Source organism: Salmo salar, unplaced genomic scaffold, assembly GCF_905237065.1.
Source record: "Salmo salar unplaced genomic scaffold, Ssal_v3.1, whole genome shotgun sequence".
Taxonomy (NCBI): Eukaryota; Metazoa; Chordata; class Actinopteri; order Salmoniformes; family Salmonidae; genus Salmo; species Salmo salar.
In genome coordinates, this window is record NW_025550949.1 from 188,579 (window position 1) to 205,050 (window position 16,472).

The window sequence follows — 16,472 nt, forward strand, 5'->3', positions numbered from 1 at the left end:
GCAGGGGCACACCCTCGTGGACAAAATGCTTACAGCACCTGGTATTCCCAGGCGGTCTCCCATCCAAGTACTAACCAGGCCCGACCCTGCTTAGCTTCCGAGATCAGACGAGATCGGGCGTACCCAGGCTGGTATGGCCGTAAGCGAGAAACAATCTCTTGCTACAACATATATAGTCAAAGTGAGTGTGATAAAACAGACATTTAGCAATTCATCATTAAATGGCTTACTACAAGGCAGTGTTTGCTGATGAAATAGTGCAAGAGCACCCCCTCGTGGACAAAATGCTTACAGCACCTGGTATTCCCAGGCGGTCTCCCATCCAAGTACTAACCAGGCCCGACCCTGCTTAGCTTCCGAGATCAGACGAGATCGAGGCGTACACAGGCTGGTATGGCCGTAAGCGAGAAACAATCTCTTGCTACAACATATATAGTCAAAGTGAGTCTGATAAAAGCAGATCATTTAGTCAATTCATCATTAAATGCTTAATACAAGGCAGTGTTGCTGATGAAATAGTGCAGGAGCACACCCTCGTGGACAAAATGCTTACAGCACCTGGTATTCCCAGGCGGTCTCCCATCCAAGTACTAACCAGGCCCGACCCTGCTTAGCTTCCGAGATCAGACGAGATCGGGCGTACCCAGGCTGGTATGGCCGTAAGCGAGAAACAATCTCTTGCTACAACATATATAGTCAAAGTGAGTGTGATAAACAGACATTGCATTTTCACCAATTAGATAAGCAGCTTGAACTTTGTGTCACTGAAAAAGTAGAAGAAATTACAAACACTGTTCCCATCACTTTTTAGCACAGGTAGTTGGATAAAATACAAACTTTATTTCCTTTCATCATTTGAACAGGGCAAAGGAGCACAAAGCACACACAAGCTGCATTCAGCAACAATATTCTTGTTTGTCTTATAAATACAAGGCAGATGCTAATTGAAAACACAAGGAAATTTGATCCTATTAAAAAGGCAGGAAGCTGCATTTAGTCAATTCATCATTAAATGCTTACTACAAGGCAGTGTTGCTGATGAAATAGTGCAGGGGCACACCCTCGTGGACAAAATGCTTACAGCACCTGGTATTCCCAGGCGGTCTCCCATCCAAGTACTAACCAGGCCCGACCCTGCTTCGCTTCCGAGATCAGACGAGATCGGGCGTACCCAGGCTGGTATGGCCGTAAGCGAGAAACAATCTCTTGCTACAACATATATAGTCAAAGTGAGTCTGATAAAACAGACATTTAGTCAATTCATCAATTAGATGCTTACTACAAGGCAGTGTTGCTGATGAAATAGTGCAAGAGCACACCCTCGTGGACAAAATGCTTACAGCACCTGGTATTCCCAGGCGGTCTCCCATCGAAGTACTAACCAGGCCCGACCCTGCTTAGCTTCCGAGATCAGACGAGATCGGGCGTACCCAGGCTGGTATGGCCGTAAGCGAGAAACAATCTCTTGCTACAACATATATAGTCAAAGTGAGTGTGATAAACAGACATTGCATTTTCACCAATTAGATAAGCAGCTTGAACTTTGTGTCACTGAAAAAGTAGAAGAAATTACAAACACTGTTCCCATCACTTTTTAGCACAGGTAGTTGGATAAAATACAAACTTTATTTCCTTTCATCATTTGAACAGGGCAAAGGAGCACAAAGCACACACAAGCTGCATTCAGCAACAATATTCTTGTTTGTCTTATAAATACAAGGCAGATGCTAATTGAAAACACAAGGAAATTTGATCCTATTAAAAAGGCAGGAAGCTGCATTTAGTCAATTCATCATTAAATGCTTACTACAAGGCAGTGTTGCTGATGAAATAGTGCAGGGGCACACCCTCGTGGACAAAATGCTTACAGCACCTGGTATTCCCAGGCGGTCTCCCATCCAAGTACTAACCAGGCCCGACCCTGCTTAGCTTCCGAGATCAGACGAGATCGGGCGTACCCAGGCTGGTATGGCCGTAAGCGAGAAACAATCTCTTGCTACAACATATATAGTCAAAGTGAGTCTGATAAAACAGACATTTAGTCAATTCATCATTAAATAGCTTACTACAAGGCAGTGTTGCTGATGAAATAGTGCAGGAGCACACCCTCGTGGACAAAATGCTTACAGCACCTGGTATTCCCAGGCGGTCTCCCATCCAAGTACTAACCAGGCCCGACCCTGCTTAGCTTCCGAGATCAGACGAGATCGGGCGTACCCAGGCTGGTATGGCCGTAAGCGAGAAACAATCTCTTGCTACAACAGATTATAGTCAAAGTGAGTCTGATAAAACAGAAGCTGCATTTAGTCAATTCATCATTAAATGCTTAATACAAGGCAGTGTTGCTGATGAAATAGTGCAAGAGCACCCCTCGTGGACAAAATGCTTACAGCACCTGGTATTCCCAGGCGGTCTCCCATCCAAGTACTAACCAGGCCCGACCCTGCTTAGCTTCCGAGATCAGACGAGATCGGGCGTACCCAGGCTGGTATGGCCGTAAGCGAGAAACAATCTCTTGCTACAACATATATAGTCAAAGTGAGTGTGATAAACAGACATTGCATTTTCACCAATTAGATAAGCAGCTTGAACTTTGTGTCACTGAAAAAGTAGAAGAAATTATAAACACTGTTCCCATCACTTTTTAGCACAGGTAGTTGGATAAAATACAAACTTTATTTCCTTTCATCATTTGAACAGGGCAAAGGAGCACAAAGCACACACAAGCTGCATTCAGCAACAATATTCTTGTTTGTCTTATAAATACAAGGCAGATGCTAATTGAAAACACAAGGAAATTTGATCCTATTAAAAAGGCAGGAAGCTGCATTTAGTCAATTCATCATTAAATGCTTACTACAAGGCAGTGTTGCTGATGAAATAGTGCAGGGGCACACCCTCGTGGACAAAATGCTTACAGCACCTGGTATTCCCAGGCGGTCTCCCATCCAAGTACTAACCAGGCCCGACCCTGCTTCGCTTCCGAGATCAGACGAGATCGGGCGTACCCAGGCTGGTATGGCCGTAAGCGAGAAACAATCTCTTGCTACAACATATATAGTCAAAGTGAGTCTGATAAAACAGACATTTAGTCAATTCATCATTAAATGCTTAATACAAGGCAGTGTTGCTGATGAAATAGTGCAAGAGCACCCCCTCGTGGACAAAATGCTTACAGCACCTGGTATTCCCAGGCGGTCTCCCATCCAAGTACTAACCAGGCCCGACCCTGCTTAGCTTCCGAGATCAGACGAGATCGGGCGTACCCAGGCTGGTATGGCCGTAGCGAGAAACAATCTCTTGCTACAACATATATAGTCAAAGTGAGTGTGATAAACAGACATTGCATTTTCACCAATTAGATAAGCAGCTTGAACTTTGTGTCACTGAAAAAGTAGAAGAAATTACAAACACTGTTCCCATCACTTTTTAGCACAGGTAGTTGGATAAAATACAAACTTTATTTCCTTTCATCATTTGAACAGGGCAAAGGAGCACAAAGCACACACAAGCTGCATTCAGCAACAATATTCTTGTTTGTCTTATAAATACAAGGCAGATGCTAATTGAAAACACAAGGAAATTTGATCCTATTAAAAAGGCAGGAAGCTGCATTTAGTCAATTCATCATTAAATGCTTACTACAAGGCAGTGTTGCTGATGAAATAGTGCAGGGGCACACCCTCGTGGACAAAATGCTTACAGCACCTGGTATTCCCAGGCGGTCTCCCATCCAAGTACTAACCAGGCCCGACCCTGCTTAGCTTCCGAGATCAGACGAGATCGGGCGTACCCAGGCTGGTATGGCCGTAAGCGAGAAACAATCTCTTGCTACAACATATATAGTCAAAGTGAGTGTGATAAAACAGACATTTAGTCAATTCATCAATTAAATGCTTACTACAAGGCAGTTGTTGCTGACTGAAATAGTGCAGGAGACACCCTCGTGGACAAAACTGCTTACAGCACCTGGTATTCCCAGGCGGTCTCCCATCCAAGTACTAACCAGGCCCGACCCTGCTTCGCTTCCGAGATCAGACGAGATCGGGCCAAGTACCCAGGCTGGTATGGCCGTAAGCGAGAAACAATCTCTTGCTTACAAGGCATATATAGTCAAAGTGAGTCTGATAAAAGCAGAAGCTGCATTTAGTCAATTCATCATTAAATGCTTAATACAAGGCAGTGTTGCTGATGAAATAGTGCAAGGGCACACCCTCGTGGACAAAATGCTTACAGCACCTGGTATTCCCAGGCGGTCTCCCATCCAAGTACTAACCAGGCCCGACCCTGCTTAGCTTCCGAGATCAGACGAGATCGGGCGTACCCAGGCTGGTATGGCCGTAAGCGAGAAACAATCTCTTGCTACAACATATATAGTCAAAGTGAGTGTGATAAACAGACATTGCATTTTCACCAATTAGATAAGCAGCTTGAACTTTGTGTCACTGAAAAAGTAGAAGAAATTACAAACACTGTTCCCATCACTTTTTAGCACAGGTAGTTGGATAAAATACAAACTTTATTTCCTTTCATCATTTGAACAGGGCAAAGGAGCACAAAGCACACACAAGCTGCATTCAGCAACAATATTCTTGTTTGTCTTATAAATACAAGGCAGATGCTAATTGAAAACACAAGGAAATTTGATCCTATTAAAAAGGCAGGAAGCTGCATTTAGTCAATTCATCATTAAATGCTTACTACAAGGCAGTGTTGCTGATGAAATAGTGCAGGGGCACACCCTCGTGGACAAAATGCTTACAGCACCTGGTATTCCCAGGCGGTCTCCCATCCAAGTACTAACCAGGCCCGACCCTGCTTAGCTTCCGAGATCAGACAAGATCGGGCGTACCCAGGCTGGTTGGCCGTAGCGAGAAACAATCTCTTGCACAACATATAGTCAAAGTGAGTCTGATAAAACAGACATTTAGTCAATTCATCATTAAATGCTTAATACAAGGCAGTGTTGCTGATGAAATAGTGAAGAGCACACCCTCGTGGACAAAATGCTTACAGCACCTGGTATTCCCAGGCGGTCTCCCATCCAAGTACTAACCAGGCCCGACCCTGCTTAGCTTCCGAGATCAGACGAGATCGGGCGTACCCAGGCTGGTATGGCCGTAAGCGAGAAACAATCTCTTGCTACAACATATATAGTCAAAGTGAGTGTGATAAACAGACATTGCATTTTCACCAATTAGATAAGCAGCTTGAACTTTGTGTCACTGAAAAAGTAGAAGAAATTACAAACACTGTTCCCATCACTTTTTAGCACAGGTAGTTGGATAAAATACAAACTTTATTTCCTTTCATCATTTGAACAGGGCAAAGGAGCACAAAGCACACACAAGCTGCATTCAGCAACAATATTCTTGTTTGTCTTATAAATACAAGGCAGATGCTAATTGAAAACACAAGGAAATTTGATCCTATTAAAAAGGCAGGAAGCTGCATTTAGTCAATTCATCATTAAATGCTTACTACAAGGCAGTGTTGCTGATGAAATAGTGCAGGGGCACACCCTCGTGGACAAAATGCTTACAGCACCTGGTATTCCCAGGCGGTCTCCCATCCAAGTACTAACCAGGCCCGACCCTGCTTAGCTTCCGAGATCAGACGAGATCGGGCGTACCCAGGCTGGTATGGCCGTAAGCGAGAAACAATCTCTTGCTACAACATATATAGTCAAAGTGAGTGTGATAAACAGACATTGCATTTTCACCAATTAGATAAGCAGCTTGAACTTTGTGTCACTGAAAAAGTAGAAGAAATTACAAACACCGTTCCCATCACTTTTTAGCACAGGTAGTTGGATAAAATACAAACTTTATTTCCTTTCATCATTTGAACAGGGCAAAGGAGCACAAAGCACACACAAGCTGCATTCAGCAACAATATTCTTGTTTGTCTTATAAATACAAGGCAGATGCTAATTGAAAACACAAGGAAATTTGATCCTATTAAAAAGGCAGGAAGCTGCATTTAGTCAATTCATCATTAAATGCTTACTACAAGGCAGTGTTGCTGATGAAATAGTGCAGGGGCACACCCTCGTGGACAAAATGCTTACAGCACCTGGTATTCCCAGGCGGTCTCCCATCCAAGTACTAACCAGGCCCGACCCTGCTTAGCTTCCGAGATCAGACGAGATCGGGCGTACCCAGGCTGGTATGGCCGTAAGCGAGAAACAATCTCTTGCTACAACATATATAGTCAAAGTGAGTCTGATAAAACAGACATTTAGTCAATTCATCATTAAATGCTTACTACAAGGCAGTGTTGCTGATGAAATAGTGCAAGAGCACACCCTCGTGGACAAAATGCTTACAGCACCTGGTATTCCCAGGCGGTCTCCCATCCAAGTACTAACCAGGCCCGACCCTGCTTAGCTTCCGAGATCAGACGAGATCGGGCGTACCCAGGCTGGTATGGCCGTAAGCGAGAAACAATCTCTTGCTACAACATATATAGTCAAAGTGAGTGTGATAAACAGACATTGCATTTTCACCAATTAGATAAGCAGCTTGAACTTTGTGTCACTGAAAAAGTAGAAGAAATTACAAACACTGTTCCCATCACTTTTTAGCACAGGTAGTTGGATAAAATACAAACTTTATTTCCTTTCATCATTTGAACAGGGCAAAGGAGCACAAAGCACACACAAGCTGCATTCAGCAACAATATTCTTGTTTGTCTTATAAATACAAGGCAGATGCTAATTGAAAACACAAGGAAATTTGATCCTATTAAAAAGGCAGGAAGCTGCATTTAGTCAATTCATCATTAAATGCTTACTACAAGGCAGTGTTGCTGATGAAATAGTGCAGGGGCACACCCTCGTGGACAAAATGCTTACAGCACCTGGTATTCCCAGGCGGTCTCCCATCCAAGTACTAACCAGGCCCGACCCTGCTTAGCTTCCGAGATCAGACGAGATCGGGCGTACCCAGGCTGGTATGGCCGTAAGCGAGAAACAATCTCTTGCTACAACATATATAGTCAAAGTGAGTCTGATAAAACAGACATTTAGTCAATTCATCATTAAATGCTTACTACAAGGCAGTGTTGCTGATGAAATAGTGCAGGGGCACACCCTCGTGGACAAAATGCTTACAGCACCTGGTATTCCCAGGCGGTCTCCCATCCAAGTACTAACCAGGCCCGACCCTGCTTAGCTTCCGAGATCAGACGAGATCGGGCGCACCCAGGCTGGTATGGCCGTAAGCGAGAAACAATCTCTTGGTCTACAAGCATATTATAGTCAAAGTGAGTCTGATAAAACAGAAGCTGCATTTAGTCAATTCATCATTAAATGCTTAATACAAGGCAGTGTTGCTGATGAAATAGTGCAAGAGCACACCCTCGTGGACAAAATGCTTACAGCACCTGGTATTCCCAGGCGGTCTCCCATCCAAGTACTAACCAGGCCCGACCCTGCTTAGCTTCCGAGATCAGACGAGATCGGGCGTACCCAGGCTGGTATGGCCGTAAGCGAGAAACAATCTCTTGCTACAACATATATAGTCAAAGTGAGTGTGATAAACAGACATTGCATTTTCACCAATTAGATAAGCAGCTTGAACTTTGTGTCACTGAAAAAGTAGAAGAAATTACAAACACTGTTCCCATCACTTTTTAGCACAGGTAGTTGGATAAAATACAAACTTTATTTCCTTTCATCATTTGAACAGGGCAAAGGAGCACAAAGCACACACAAGCTGCATTCAGCAACAATATTCTTGTTTGTCTTATAAATACAAGGCAGATGCTAATTGAAAACACAAGGAAATTTGATCCTATTAAAAAGGCAGGAAGCTGCATTTAGTCAATTCATCATTAAATGCTTACTACAAGGCAGTGTTGCTGATGAAATAGTGCAGGGGCACACCCTCGTGGACAAAATGCTTACAGCACCTGGTATTCCCAGGCGGTCTCCCATCCAAGTACTAACCAGGCCCGACCCTGCTTCGCTTCCGAGATCAGACGAGATCGGGCGTACCCAGGCTGGTATGGCCGTAGCGAGAAACAATCTCTTGCTACAACATATATAGTCAAAGTGAGTCTGATAAAACAGACATTTAGTCAATTCATCATTAAATGCTTAATACAAGGCAGTGTTGCTGATGAAATAGTGCAAGAGCACACCCTCGTGGACAAAATGCTTACAGCACCTGGTATTCCCAGGCGGTCTCCCATCCAAGTACTAACCAGGCCCGACCCTGCTTAGCTTCCGAGATCAGACGAGATCGGGCGTACCCAGGCTGGTATGGCCGTAAGCGAGAAACAATCTCTTGCTACAACATATATAGTCAAAGTGAGTGTGATAAACAGACATTGCATTTTCACCAATTAGATAAGCAGCTTGAACTTTGTGTCACTGAAAAAGTAGAAGAAATTACAAACACTGTTCCCATCACTTTTTAGCACAGGTAGTTGGATAAAATACAAACTTTATTTCCTTTCATCATTTGAACAGGGCAAAGGAGCACAAAGCACACACAAGCTGCATTCAGCAACAATATTCTTGTTTGTCTTATAAATACAAGGCAGATGCTAATTGAAAACACAAGGAAATTTGATCCTATTAAAAAGGCAGGAAGCTGCATTTAGTCAATTCATCATTAAATGCTTACTACAAGGCAGTGTTGCTGATGAAATAGTGCAGGGGCACACCCTCGTGGACAAAATGCTTACAGCACCTGGTATTCCCAGGCGGTCTCCCATCCAAGTACTAACCAGGCCCGACCCTGCTTAGCTTCCGAGATCAGACGAGATCGGGCGTACCCAGGCTGGTATGGCCGTAGGCGAGAAACAATCTCTTGCTACAACATATATAGTCAAAGTGAGTGTGATAAACAGACATTGCATTTTCACCAATTAGATAAGCAGCTTGAACTTTGTGTCACTGAAAAAGTAGAAGAAATTACAAACACTGTTCCCATCACTTTTTAGCACAGGTAGTTGGATAAAATACAAACTTTATTTCCTTTCATCATTTGAACAGGGCAAAGGAGCACAAAGCACACACAAGCTGCATTCAGCAACAATATTCTTGTTTGTCTTATAAATACAAGGCAGATGCTAATTGAAAACACAAGGAAATTTGATCCTATTAAAAAGGCAGGAAGCTGCATTTAGTCAATTCATCATTAAATGCTTACTACAAGGCAGTGTTGCTGATGAAATAGTGCAGGGGCACACCCTCGTGGACAAAATGCTTACAGCACCTGGTATTCCCAGGCGGTCTCCCATCCAAGTACTAACCAGGCCCGACCCTGCTTCGCTTCCGAGATCAGACGAGATCGGGCGTACCCAGGCTGGTATGGCCGTAGCGAGAAACAATCTCTTGCTACAACATATATAGTCAAAGTGAGTGTGATAAACAGACATTGCATTTTCACCAATTAGATAAGCAGCTTGAACTTTGTGTCACTGAAAAAGTAGAAGAAATTACAAACACTGTTCCCATCACTTTTTAGCACAGGTAGTTGGATAAAATACAAACTTTATTTCCTTTCATCATTTGAACAGGGCAAAGGAGCACAAAGCACACACAAGCTGCATTCAGCAACAATATTCTTGTTTGTCTTATAAATACAAGGCAGATGCTAATTGAAAACACAAGGAAATTTGATCCTATTAAAAAGGCAGGAAGCTGCATTTAGTCAATTCATCATTAAATGCTTACTACAAGGCAGTGTTGCTGATGAAATAGTGCAGGGGCACACCCTCGTGGACAAAATGCTTACAGCACCTGGTATTCCCAGGCGGTCTCCCATCCAAGTACTAACCAGGCCCGACCCTGCTTAGCTTCCGAGATCAGACGAGATCGGGCGTACCCAGGCTGGTATGGCCGTAAGCGAGAAACAATCTCTTGCTACAACATATATAGTCAAAGTGAGTCTGATAAAACAGACATTTAGTCAATTCATCATTAAATGCTTAATACAAGGCAGTGTTGCTGATGAAATAGTGCAAGAGCACACCCTCGTGGACAAAATGCTTACAGCACCTGGTATTCCCAGGCGGTCTCCCATCCAAGTACTAACCAGGCCCGACCCTGCTTAGCTTCCGAGATCAGACGAGATCGGGCGTACCCAGGCTGGTATGGCCGTAAGCGAGAAACAATCTCTTGCTACAACATATATAGTCAAAGTGAGTGTGATAAACAGACATTGCATTTTCACCAATTAGATAAGCAGCTTGAACTTTGTGTCACTGAAAAAGTAGAAGAAATTACAAACACTGTTCCCATCACTTTTTAGCACAGGTAGTTGGATAAAATACAAACTTTATTTCCTTTCATCATTTGAACAGGGCAAAGGAGCACAAAGCACACACAAGCTGCATTCAGCAACAATATTCTTGTTTGTCTTATAAATACAAGGCAGATGCTAATTGAAAACACAAGGAAATTTGATCCTATTAAAAGGCAGGAAGCTGCATTTAGTCAATTCATCATTAAATGCTTACTACAAGGCAGTGTTGCTGATGAAATAGTGCAGGGGCACACCCTCGTGGACAAAATGCTTACAGCACCTGGTATTCCCAGGCGGTCTCCCATCCAAGTACTAACCAGGCCCGACCCTGCTTAGCTTCCGAGATCAGACGAGATCGGGCGTACCCAGGCTGGTATGGCCGTGGCGAGAAACAATCTCTTGCTACAACATATATAGTCAAAGTGAGTGTGATAAACAGACATTGCATTTTCACCAATTAGATAAGCAGCTTGAACTTTGTGTCACTGAAAAAGTAGAAGAAATTACAAACACTGTTCCCATCACTTTTTAGCACAGGTAGTTGGATAAAATACAAACTTTATTTCCTTTCATCATTTGAACAGGGCAAAGGAGCACAAAGCACACACAAGCTGCATTCAGCAACAATATTCTTGTTTGTCTTATAAATACAAGGCAGATGCTAATTGAAAACACAAGGAAATTTGATCCTATTAAAAAGGCAGGAAGCTGCATTTAGTCAATTCATCATTAAATGCTTACTACAAGGCAGTGTTGCTGATGAAATAGTGCAGGGGCACACCCTCGTGGACAAAATGCTTACAGCACCTGGTATTCCCAGGCGGTCTCCCATCCAAGTACTAACCAGGCCCGACCCTGCTTAGCTTCCGAGATCAGACGAGATCGGGCGTACCCAGGCTGGTATGGCCGTAGGCGAGAAACAATCTCTTGCTACAACATATATAGTCAAAGTGAGTGTGATAAACAGACATTGCATTTTCACCAATTAGATAAGCAGCTTGAACTTTGTGTCACTGAAAAAGTAGAAGAAATTACAAACACTGTTCCCATCACTTTTTAGCACAGGTAGTTGGATAAAATACAAACTTTATTTCCTTTCATCATTTGAACAGGGCAAAGGAGCACAAAGCACACACAAGCTGCATTCAGCAACAATATTCTTGTTTGTCTTATAAATACAAGGCAGATGCTAATTGAAAACACAAGGAAATTTGATCCTATTAAAAGGCAGGAAGCTGCATTTAGTCAATTCATCATTAAATGCTTACTACAAGGCAGTGTTGCTGATGAAATAGTGCAGGGGCACACCCTCGTGGACAAAATGCTTACAGCACCTGGTATTCCCAGGCGGTCTCCCATCCAAGTACTAACCAGGCCCGACCCTGCTTAGCTTCCGAGATCAGACGAGATCGGGCGTACCCAGGCTGGTATGGCCGTAGGCGAGAAACAATCTCTTGCTACAACAATATAGTCAAAGTGAGTCTGATAAAACAGATATTTAGTCAATTCATCATTAAATGCTTAATACAAGGCAGTGTTGCTGATGAAATAGTGCAAGAGCACACCCTCGTGGACAAAATGCTTACAGCACCTGGTATTCCCAGGCGGTCTCCCATCCAAGTACTAACCAGGCCCGACCCTGCTTAGCTTCCGAGATCAGACGAGATCGGGCGTACCCAGGCTGGTATGGCCGTAAGCGAGAAACAATCTCTTGCTACAACATATATAGTCAAAGTGAGTGTGATAAACAGACATTGCATTTTCACCAATTAGATAAGCAGCTTGAACTTTGTGTCACTGAAAAAGTAGAAGAAATTACAAACACTGTTCCCATCACTTTTTAGCACAGGTAGTTGGATAAAATACAAACTTTATTTCCTTTCATCATTTGAACAGGGCAAAGGAGCACAAAGCACACACAAGCTGCATTCAGCAACAATATTCTTGTTTGTCTTATAAATACAAGGCAGATGCTAATTGAAAACACAAGGAAATTTGATCCTATTAAAAGGCAGGAAGCTGCATTTAGTCAATTCATCATTAAATGCTTACTACAAGGCAGTGTTGCTGATGAAATAGTGCAGGGGCACACCCTCGTGGACAAAATGCTTACAGCACCTGGTATTCCCAGGCGGTCTCCCATCCAAGTACTAACCAGGCCCGACCCTGCTTAGCTTCCGAGATCAGACGAGATCGGGCGTACCCAGGCTGGTATGGCCGTAGCGAGAAACAATCTCTTGCTACAACATATATAGTCAAAGTGAGTCTGATAAAACAGACATTTAGTCAATTCATCATTAAATGCTTAATACAAGGCAGTGTTGCTGATGAAATAGTGCAAGAGCACACCCTCGTGGACAAAATGCTTACAGCACCTGGTATTCCCAGGCGGTCTCCCATCCAAGTACTAACCAGGCCCGACCCTGCTTAGCTTCCGAGATCAGACGAGATCGGGCGTACCCAGGCTGGTATGGCCGTAAGCGAGAAACAATCTCTTGCTACAACATATATAGTCAAAGTGAGTGTGATAAACAGACATTGCATTTTCACCAATTAGATAAGCAGCTTGAACTTTGTGTCACTGAAAAAGTAGAAGAAATTACAAACACTGTTCCCATCACTTTTTAGCACAGGTAGTTGGATAAAATACAAACTTTATTTCCTTTCATCATTTGAACAGGGCAAAGGAGCACAAAGCACACACAAGCTGCATTCAGCAACAATATTCTTGTTTGTCTTATAAATACAAGGCAGATGCTAATTGAAAACACAAGGAAATTTGATCCTATTAAAAAGGCAGGAAGCTGCATTTAGTCAATTCATCATTAAATGCTTACTACAAGGCAGTGTTGCTGATGAAATAGTGCAGGGGCACACCCTCGTGGACAAAATGCTTACAGCACCTGGTATTCCCAGGCGGTCTCCCATCCAAGTACTAACCAGGCCCGACCCTGCTTAGCTTCCGAGATCAGACGAGATCGGGCGTACCCAGGCTGGTATGGCCGTAGGCGAGAAACAATCTCTTGCTACAACATATATAGTCAAAGTGAGTGTGATAAACAGACATTGCATTTTCACCAATTAGATAAGCAGCTTGAACTTTGTGTCACTGAAAAAGTAGAAGAAATTACAAACACTGTTCCCATCACTTTTTAGCACAGGTAGTTGGATAAAATACAAACTTTATTTCCTTTCATCATTTGAACAGGGCAAAGGAGCACAAAGCACACACAAGCTGCATTCAGCAACAATATTCTTGTTTGTCTTATAAATACAAGGCAGATGCTAATTGAAAACACAAGGAAATTTGATCCTATTAAAAAGGCAGGAAGCTGCATTTAGTCAATTCATCATTAAATGCTTACTACAAGGCAGTGTTGCTGATGAAATAGTGCAGGGGCACACCCTCGTGGACAAAATGCTTACAGCACCTGGTATTCCCAGGCGGTCTCCCATCAAGTACTAACCAGGCCCGACCCTGCTTAGCTTCCGAGATCAGACGAGATCGGGCGTACCCAGGCTGGTATGGCCGTGGCGAGAAACAATCTCTTGCTACAACATATATAGTCAAAGTGAGTCTGATAAAACAGATATTTAGTCAATTCATCATTAAATGCTTAATACAAGGCAGTGTTGCTGATGAAATAGTGCAAGAGCACACCCTCGTGGACAAAATGCTTACAGCACCTGGTATTCCCAGGCGGTCTCCCATCCAAGTACTAACCAGGCCCGACCCTGCTTAGCTTCCGAGATCAGACGAGATCGGGCGTACCCAGGCTGGTATGGCCGTAAGCGAGAAACAATCTCTTGCTACAACATATATAGTCAAAGTGAGTGTGATAAACAGACATTGCATTTTCACCAATTAGATAAGCAGCTTGAACTTTGTGTCACTGAAAAAGTAGAAGAAATTACAAACACTGTTCCCATCACTTTTTAGCACAGGTAGTTGGATAAAATACAAACTTTATTTCCTTTCATCATTTGAACAGGGCAAAGGAGCACAAAGCACACACAAGCTGCATTCAGCAACAATATTCTTGTTTGTCTTATAAATACAAGGCAGATGCTAATTGAAAACACAAGGAAATTTGATCCTATTAAAAAGGCAGGAAGCTGCATTTAGTCAATTCATCATTAAATGCTTACTACAAGGCAGTGTTGCTGATGAAATAGTGCAGGGGCACACCCTCGTGGACAAAATGCTTACAGCACCTGGTATTCCCAGGCGGTCTCCCATCCAAGTACTAACCAGGCCCGACCCTGCTTAGCTTCCGAGATCAGACGAGATCGGGCGTACCCAGGCTGGTATGGCCGTAAGCGAGAAACAATCTCTTGCTACAACATATATAGTCAAAGTGAGTCTGATAAAACAGATATTTAGTCAATTCATCATTAAATGCTTAATACAAGGCAGTGTTGCTGATGAAATAGTGCAAGAGACACCCTCGTGGACAAAATGCTTACAGCACCTGGTATTCCCAGGCGGTCTCCCATCCAAGTACTAACCAGGCCCGACCCTGCTTAGCTTCCGAGATCAGACGAGATCGGGCGTACCCAGGCTGGTATGGCCGTGGCGAGAAACAATCTCTTGCTACAACATATATAGTCAAAGTGAGTGTGATAAACAGACATTGCATTTTCACCAATTAGATAAGCAGCTTGAACTTTGTGTCACTGAAAAAGTAGAAGAAATTACAAACACTGTTCCCATCACTTTTTAGCACAGGTAGTTGGATAAAATACAAACTTTATTTCCTTTCATCATTTGAACAGGGCAAAGGAGCACAAAGCACACACAAGCTGCATTCAGCAACAATATTCTTGTTTGTCTTATAAATACAAGGCAGATGCTAATTGAAAACACAAGGAAATTTGATCCTATTAAAAAGGCAGGAAGCTGCATTTAGTCAATTCATCATTAAATGCTTACTACAAGGCAGTGTTGCTGATGAAATAGTGCAGGGGCACACCCTCGTGGACAAAATGCTTACAGCACCTGGTATTCCCAGGCGGTCTCCCATCCAAGTACTAACCAGGCCCGACCCTGCTTAGCTTCCGAGATCAGACGAGATCGGGCGTACCCAGGCTGGTATGGCCGTAGCGAGAAACAATCTCTTGCTACAACATATATAGTCAAAGTGAGTCTGATAAAACAGATATTTAGTCAATTCATCATTAAATGCTTAATACAAGGCAGTGTTGCTGATGAAATAGTGCAAGAGCACACCCTCGTGGACAAAATGCTTACAGCACCTGGTATTCCCAGGCGGTCTCCCATCCAAGTACTAACCAGGCCCGACCCTGCTTAGCTTCCGAGATCAGACGAGATCGGGCGTACCCAGGCTGGTATGGCCGTGGCGAGAAACAATCTCTTGCTACAACATATATAGTCAAAGTGAGTGTGATAAACAGACATTGCATTTTCACCAATTAGATAAGCAGCTTGAACTTTGTGTCACTGAAAAAGTAGAAGAAATTACAAACACTGTTCCCATCACTTTTTAGCACAGGTAGTTGGATAAAATACAAACTTTATTTCCTTTCATCATTTGAACAGGGCAAAGGAGCACAAAGCACACACAAGCTGCATTCAGCAACAATATTCTTGTTTGTCTTATAAATACAAGGCAGATGCTAATTGAAAACACAAGGAAATTTGATCCTATTAAAAGGCAGGAAGCTGCATTTAGTCAATTCATCATTAAATGCTTACTACAAGGCAGTGTTGCTGATGAAATAGTGCAGGGGCACACCCTCGTGGACAAAATGCTTACAGCACCTGGTATTCCCAGGCGGTCTCCCATCCAAGTACTAACCAGGCCCGACCCTGCTTAGCTTCCGAGATCAGACGAGATCGGGCGTACCCAGGCTGGTATGGCCGTGGCGAGAAACAATCTCTTGCTACAACATATATAGTCAAAGTGAGTCTGATAAAACAGACATTTAGTCAATTCATCATTAAATGCTTAATACAAGGCAGTGTTGCTGATGAAATAGTGCAAGAGCACCCCCTCGTGGACAAAATGCTTACAGCACCTGGTATTCCCAGGCGGTCTCCCATCCAAGTACTAACCAGGCCCGACCCTGCTTAGCTTCCGAGATCAGACGAGATCGGGCGTACCCAGGCTGGTATGGCCGTAAGCGAGAAACAATCTCTTGCTACAACATATATAGTCAAAGTGAGTCTGATAAAACAGACATTTAGTCAAT

The 16,472-nt window shown here is 43.3% G+C and overlaps 36 non-coding genes and 6 pseudogenes across 36 annotated transcripts; all 42 read right to left on the minus strand.

Moving 5' to 3' along the window:
* Nucleotides 1-26: 26 nt before the first annotated feature.
* LOC123740880 (5S ribosomal RNA) lies at nucleotides 27-145 on the minus strand. Its single transcript, XR_006768682.1, has one exon. It is a non-coding gene; the product is annotated as a 5S ribosomal RNA (ribosomal RNA).
* Nucleotides 146-285: 140 nt separating this feature from the next.
* On the minus strand, nucleotides 286-405 carry LOC123741134 (5S ribosomal RNA). Its single transcript, XR_006768913.1, has one exon. It is a non-coding gene; the product is annotated as a 5S ribosomal RNA (ribosomal RNA).
* A 141-nt stretch (nucleotides 406-546) lies between these two features.
* Nucleotides 547-665, minus strand: LOC123740881 (5S ribosomal RNA). The gene has a single exon (XR_006768683.1). It is a non-coding gene; the product is annotated as a 5S ribosomal RNA (ribosomal RNA).
* A 409-nt stretch (nucleotides 666-1,074) lies between these two features.
* LOC123740987 (5S ribosomal RNA) lies at nucleotides 1,075-1,193 on the minus strand. The gene has a single exon (XR_006768780.1). It is a non-coding gene; the product is annotated as a 5S ribosomal RNA (ribosomal RNA).
* A 140-nt stretch (nucleotides 1,194-1,333) lies between these two features.
* Nucleotides 1,334-1,452, minus strand: LOC123740952 (5S ribosomal RNA). Its single transcript, XR_006768748.1, has one exon. It is a non-coding gene; the product is annotated as a 5S ribosomal RNA (ribosomal RNA).
* A 409-nt stretch (nucleotides 1,453-1,861) lies between these two features.
* LOC123740882 (5S ribosomal RNA) lies at nucleotides 1,862-1,980 on the minus strand. The gene has a single exon (XR_006768684.1). It is a non-coding gene; the product is annotated as a 5S ribosomal RNA (ribosomal RNA).
* A 140-nt stretch (nucleotides 1,981-2,120) lies between these two features.
* On the minus strand, nucleotides 2,121-2,239 carry LOC123740883 (5S ribosomal RNA). The gene has a single exon (XR_006768685.1). It is a non-coding gene; the product is annotated as a 5S ribosomal RNA (ribosomal RNA).
* Nucleotides 2,240-2,383: 144 nt separating this feature from the next.
* LOC123740884 (5S ribosomal RNA) lies at nucleotides 2,384-2,502 on the minus strand. Its single transcript, XR_006768686.1, has one exon. It is a non-coding gene; the product is annotated as a 5S ribosomal RNA (ribosomal RNA).
* A 409-nt stretch (nucleotides 2,503-2,911) lies between these two features.
* Nucleotides 2,912-3,030, minus strand: LOC123740988 (5S ribosomal RNA). Its single transcript, XR_006768781.1, has one exon. It is a non-coding gene; the product is annotated as a 5S ribosomal RNA (ribosomal RNA).
* Nucleotides 3,031-3,169: 139 nt separating this feature from the next.
* On the minus strand, nucleotides 3,170-3,287 carry LOC123741183 (5S ribosomal RNA). The gene has a single exon (XR_006768958.1). It is a non-coding gene; the product is annotated as a 5S ribosomal RNA (ribosomal RNA).
* Nucleotides 3,288-3,696: 409 nt separating this feature from the next.
* Nucleotides 3,697-3,815, minus strand: LOC123740885 (5S ribosomal RNA). The gene has a single exon (XR_006768687.1). It is a non-coding gene; the product is annotated as a 5S ribosomal RNA (ribosomal RNA).
* A 142-nt stretch (nucleotides 3,816-3,957) lies between these two features.
* On the minus strand, nucleotides 3,958-4,079 carry LOC123741167 (5S ribosomal RNA). Its single transcript, XR_006768943.1, has one exon. It is a non-coding gene; the product is annotated as a 5S ribosomal RNA (ribosomal RNA).
* A 148-nt stretch (nucleotides 4,080-4,227) lies between these two features.
* Nucleotides 4,228-4,346, minus strand: LOC123740886 (5S ribosomal RNA). The gene has a single exon (XR_006768688.1). It is a non-coding gene; the product is annotated as a 5S ribosomal RNA (ribosomal RNA).
* A 409-nt stretch (nucleotides 4,347-4,755) lies between these two features.
* LOC123741322 (uncharacterized) lies at nucleotides 4,756-4,872 on the minus strand (annotated as a pseudogene).
* Nucleotides 4,873-5,007: 135 nt separating this feature from the next.
* Nucleotides 5,008-5,126, minus strand: LOC123740887 (5S ribosomal RNA). Its single transcript, XR_006768689.1, has one exon. It is a non-coding gene; the product is annotated as a 5S ribosomal RNA (ribosomal RNA).
* Nucleotides 5,127-5,535: 409 nt separating this feature from the next.
* Nucleotides 5,536-5,654, minus strand: LOC123740889 (5S ribosomal RNA). The gene has a single exon (XR_006768691.1). It is a non-coding gene; the product is annotated as a 5S ribosomal RNA (ribosomal RNA).
* Nucleotides 5,655-6,063: 409 nt separating this feature from the next.
* On the minus strand, nucleotides 6,064-6,182 carry LOC123740891 (5S ribosomal RNA). Its single transcript, XR_006768692.1, has one exon. It is a non-coding gene; the product is annotated as a 5S ribosomal RNA (ribosomal RNA).
* Nucleotides 6,183-6,321: 139 nt separating this feature from the next.
* Nucleotides 6,322-6,440, minus strand: LOC123740892 (5S ribosomal RNA). Its single transcript, XR_006768693.1, has one exon. It is a non-coding gene; the product is annotated as a 5S ribosomal RNA (ribosomal RNA).
* Nucleotides 6,441-6,849: 409 nt separating this feature from the next.
* Nucleotides 6,850-6,968, minus strand: LOC123740893 (5S ribosomal RNA). Its single transcript, XR_006768694.1, has one exon. It is a non-coding gene; the product is annotated as a 5S ribosomal RNA (ribosomal RNA).
* Nucleotides 6,969-7,107: 139 nt separating this feature from the next.
* Nucleotides 7,108-7,226, minus strand: LOC123741023 (5S ribosomal RNA). Its single transcript, XR_006768812.1, has one exon. It is a non-coding gene; the product is annotated as a 5S ribosomal RNA (ribosomal RNA).
* Nucleotides 7,227-7,374: 148 nt separating this feature from the next.
* LOC123740894 (5S ribosomal RNA) lies at nucleotides 7,375-7,493 on the minus strand. The gene has a single exon (XR_006768695.1). It is a non-coding gene; the product is annotated as a 5S ribosomal RNA (ribosomal RNA).
* Nucleotides 7,494-7,902: 409 nt separating this feature from the next.
* On the minus strand, nucleotides 7,903-8,020 carry LOC123741219 (5S ribosomal RNA). The gene has a single exon (XR_006768991.1). It is a non-coding gene; the product is annotated as a 5S ribosomal RNA (ribosomal RNA).
* A 139-nt stretch (nucleotides 8,021-8,159) lies between these two features.
* LOC123740895 (5S ribosomal RNA) lies at nucleotides 8,160-8,278 on the minus strand. Its single transcript, XR_006768696.1, has one exon. It is a non-coding gene; the product is annotated as a 5S ribosomal RNA (ribosomal RNA).
* A 409-nt stretch (nucleotides 8,279-8,687) lies between these two features.
* LOC123741031 (5S ribosomal RNA) lies at nucleotides 8,688-8,806 on the minus strand. Its single transcript, XR_006768820.1, has one exon. It is a non-coding gene; the product is annotated as a 5S ribosomal RNA (ribosomal RNA).
* A 409-nt stretch (nucleotides 8,807-9,215) lies between these two features.
* LOC123741221 (5S ribosomal RNA) lies at nucleotides 9,216-9,333 on the minus strand. Its single transcript, XR_006768992.1, has one exon. It is a non-coding gene; the product is annotated as a 5S ribosomal RNA (ribosomal RNA).
* A 409-nt stretch (nucleotides 9,334-9,742) lies between these two features.
* Nucleotides 9,743-9,861, minus strand: LOC123740896 (5S ribosomal RNA). The gene has a single exon (XR_006768697.1). It is a non-coding gene; the product is annotated as a 5S ribosomal RNA (ribosomal RNA).
* Nucleotides 9,862-10,000: 139 nt separating this feature from the next.
* On the minus strand, nucleotides 10,001-10,119 carry LOC123740897 (5S ribosomal RNA). Its single transcript, XR_006768698.1, has one exon. It is a non-coding gene; the product is annotated as a 5S ribosomal RNA (ribosomal RNA).
* Nucleotides 10,120-10,527: 408 nt separating this feature from the next.
* On the minus strand, nucleotides 10,528-10,645 carry LOC123741256 (uncharacterized; annotated as a pseudogene).
* Nucleotides 10,646-11,054: 409 nt separating this feature from the next.
* LOC123741032 (5S ribosomal RNA) lies at nucleotides 11,055-11,173 on the minus strand. The gene has a single exon (XR_006768821.1). It is a non-coding gene; the product is annotated as a 5S ribosomal RNA (ribosomal RNA).
* Nucleotides 11,174-11,581: 408 nt separating this feature from the next.
* On the minus strand, nucleotides 11,582-11,700 carry LOC123741034 (5S ribosomal RNA). Its single transcript, XR_006768822.1, has one exon. It is a non-coding gene; the product is annotated as a 5S ribosomal RNA (ribosomal RNA).
* Nucleotides 11,701-11,838: 138 nt separating this feature from the next.
* LOC123740898 (5S ribosomal RNA) lies at nucleotides 11,839-11,957 on the minus strand. The gene has a single exon (XR_006768699.1). It is a non-coding gene; the product is annotated as a 5S ribosomal RNA (ribosomal RNA).
* Nucleotides 11,958-12,365: 408 nt separating this feature from the next.
* LOC123741184 (5S ribosomal RNA) lies at nucleotides 12,366-12,483 on the minus strand. The gene has a single exon (XR_006768959.1). It is a non-coding gene; the product is annotated as a 5S ribosomal RNA (ribosomal RNA).
* A 139-nt stretch (nucleotides 12,484-12,622) lies between these two features.
* LOC123740899 (5S ribosomal RNA) lies at nucleotides 12,623-12,741 on the minus strand. Its single transcript, XR_006768700.1, has one exon. It is a non-coding gene; the product is annotated as a 5S ribosomal RNA (ribosomal RNA).
* Nucleotides 12,742-13,150: 409 nt separating this feature from the next.
* Nucleotides 13,151-13,269, minus strand: LOC123741035 (5S ribosomal RNA). The gene has a single exon (XR_006768823.1). It is a non-coding gene; the product is annotated as a 5S ribosomal RNA (ribosomal RNA).
* Nucleotides 13,270-13,678: 409 nt separating this feature from the next.
* LOC123741310 (uncharacterized) lies at nucleotides 13,679-13,795 on the minus strand (annotated as a pseudogene).
* Nucleotides 13,796-13,934: 139 nt separating this feature from the next.
* On the minus strand, nucleotides 13,935-14,053 carry LOC123740902 (5S ribosomal RNA). Its single transcript, XR_006768702.1, has one exon. It is a non-coding gene; the product is annotated as a 5S ribosomal RNA (ribosomal RNA).
* A 409-nt stretch (nucleotides 14,054-14,462) lies between these two features.
* Nucleotides 14,463-14,581, minus strand: LOC123740903 (5S ribosomal RNA). The gene has a single exon (XR_006768703.1). It is a non-coding gene; the product is annotated as a 5S ribosomal RNA (ribosomal RNA).
* A 138-nt stretch (nucleotides 14,582-14,719) lies between these two features.
* On the minus strand, nucleotides 14,720-14,837 carry LOC123741257 (uncharacterized; annotated as a pseudogene).
* A 409-nt stretch (nucleotides 14,838-15,246) lies between these two features.
* LOC123741185 (5S ribosomal RNA) lies at nucleotides 15,247-15,364 on the minus strand. The gene has a single exon (XR_006768960.1). It is a non-coding gene; the product is annotated as a 5S ribosomal RNA (ribosomal RNA).
* Nucleotides 15,365-15,503: 139 nt separating this feature from the next.
* On the minus strand, nucleotides 15,504-15,621 carry LOC123741258 (uncharacterized; annotated as a pseudogene).
* A 408-nt stretch (nucleotides 15,622-16,029) lies between these two features.
* On the minus strand, nucleotides 16,030-16,147 carry LOC123741259 (uncharacterized; annotated as a pseudogene).
* Nucleotides 16,148-16,286: 139 nt separating this feature from the next.
* Nucleotides 16,287-16,405, minus strand: LOC123740904 (5S ribosomal RNA). The gene has a single exon (XR_006768704.1). It is a non-coding gene; the product is annotated as a 5S ribosomal RNA (ribosomal RNA).
* Nucleotides 16,406-16,472: the final 67 nt, after the last annotated feature.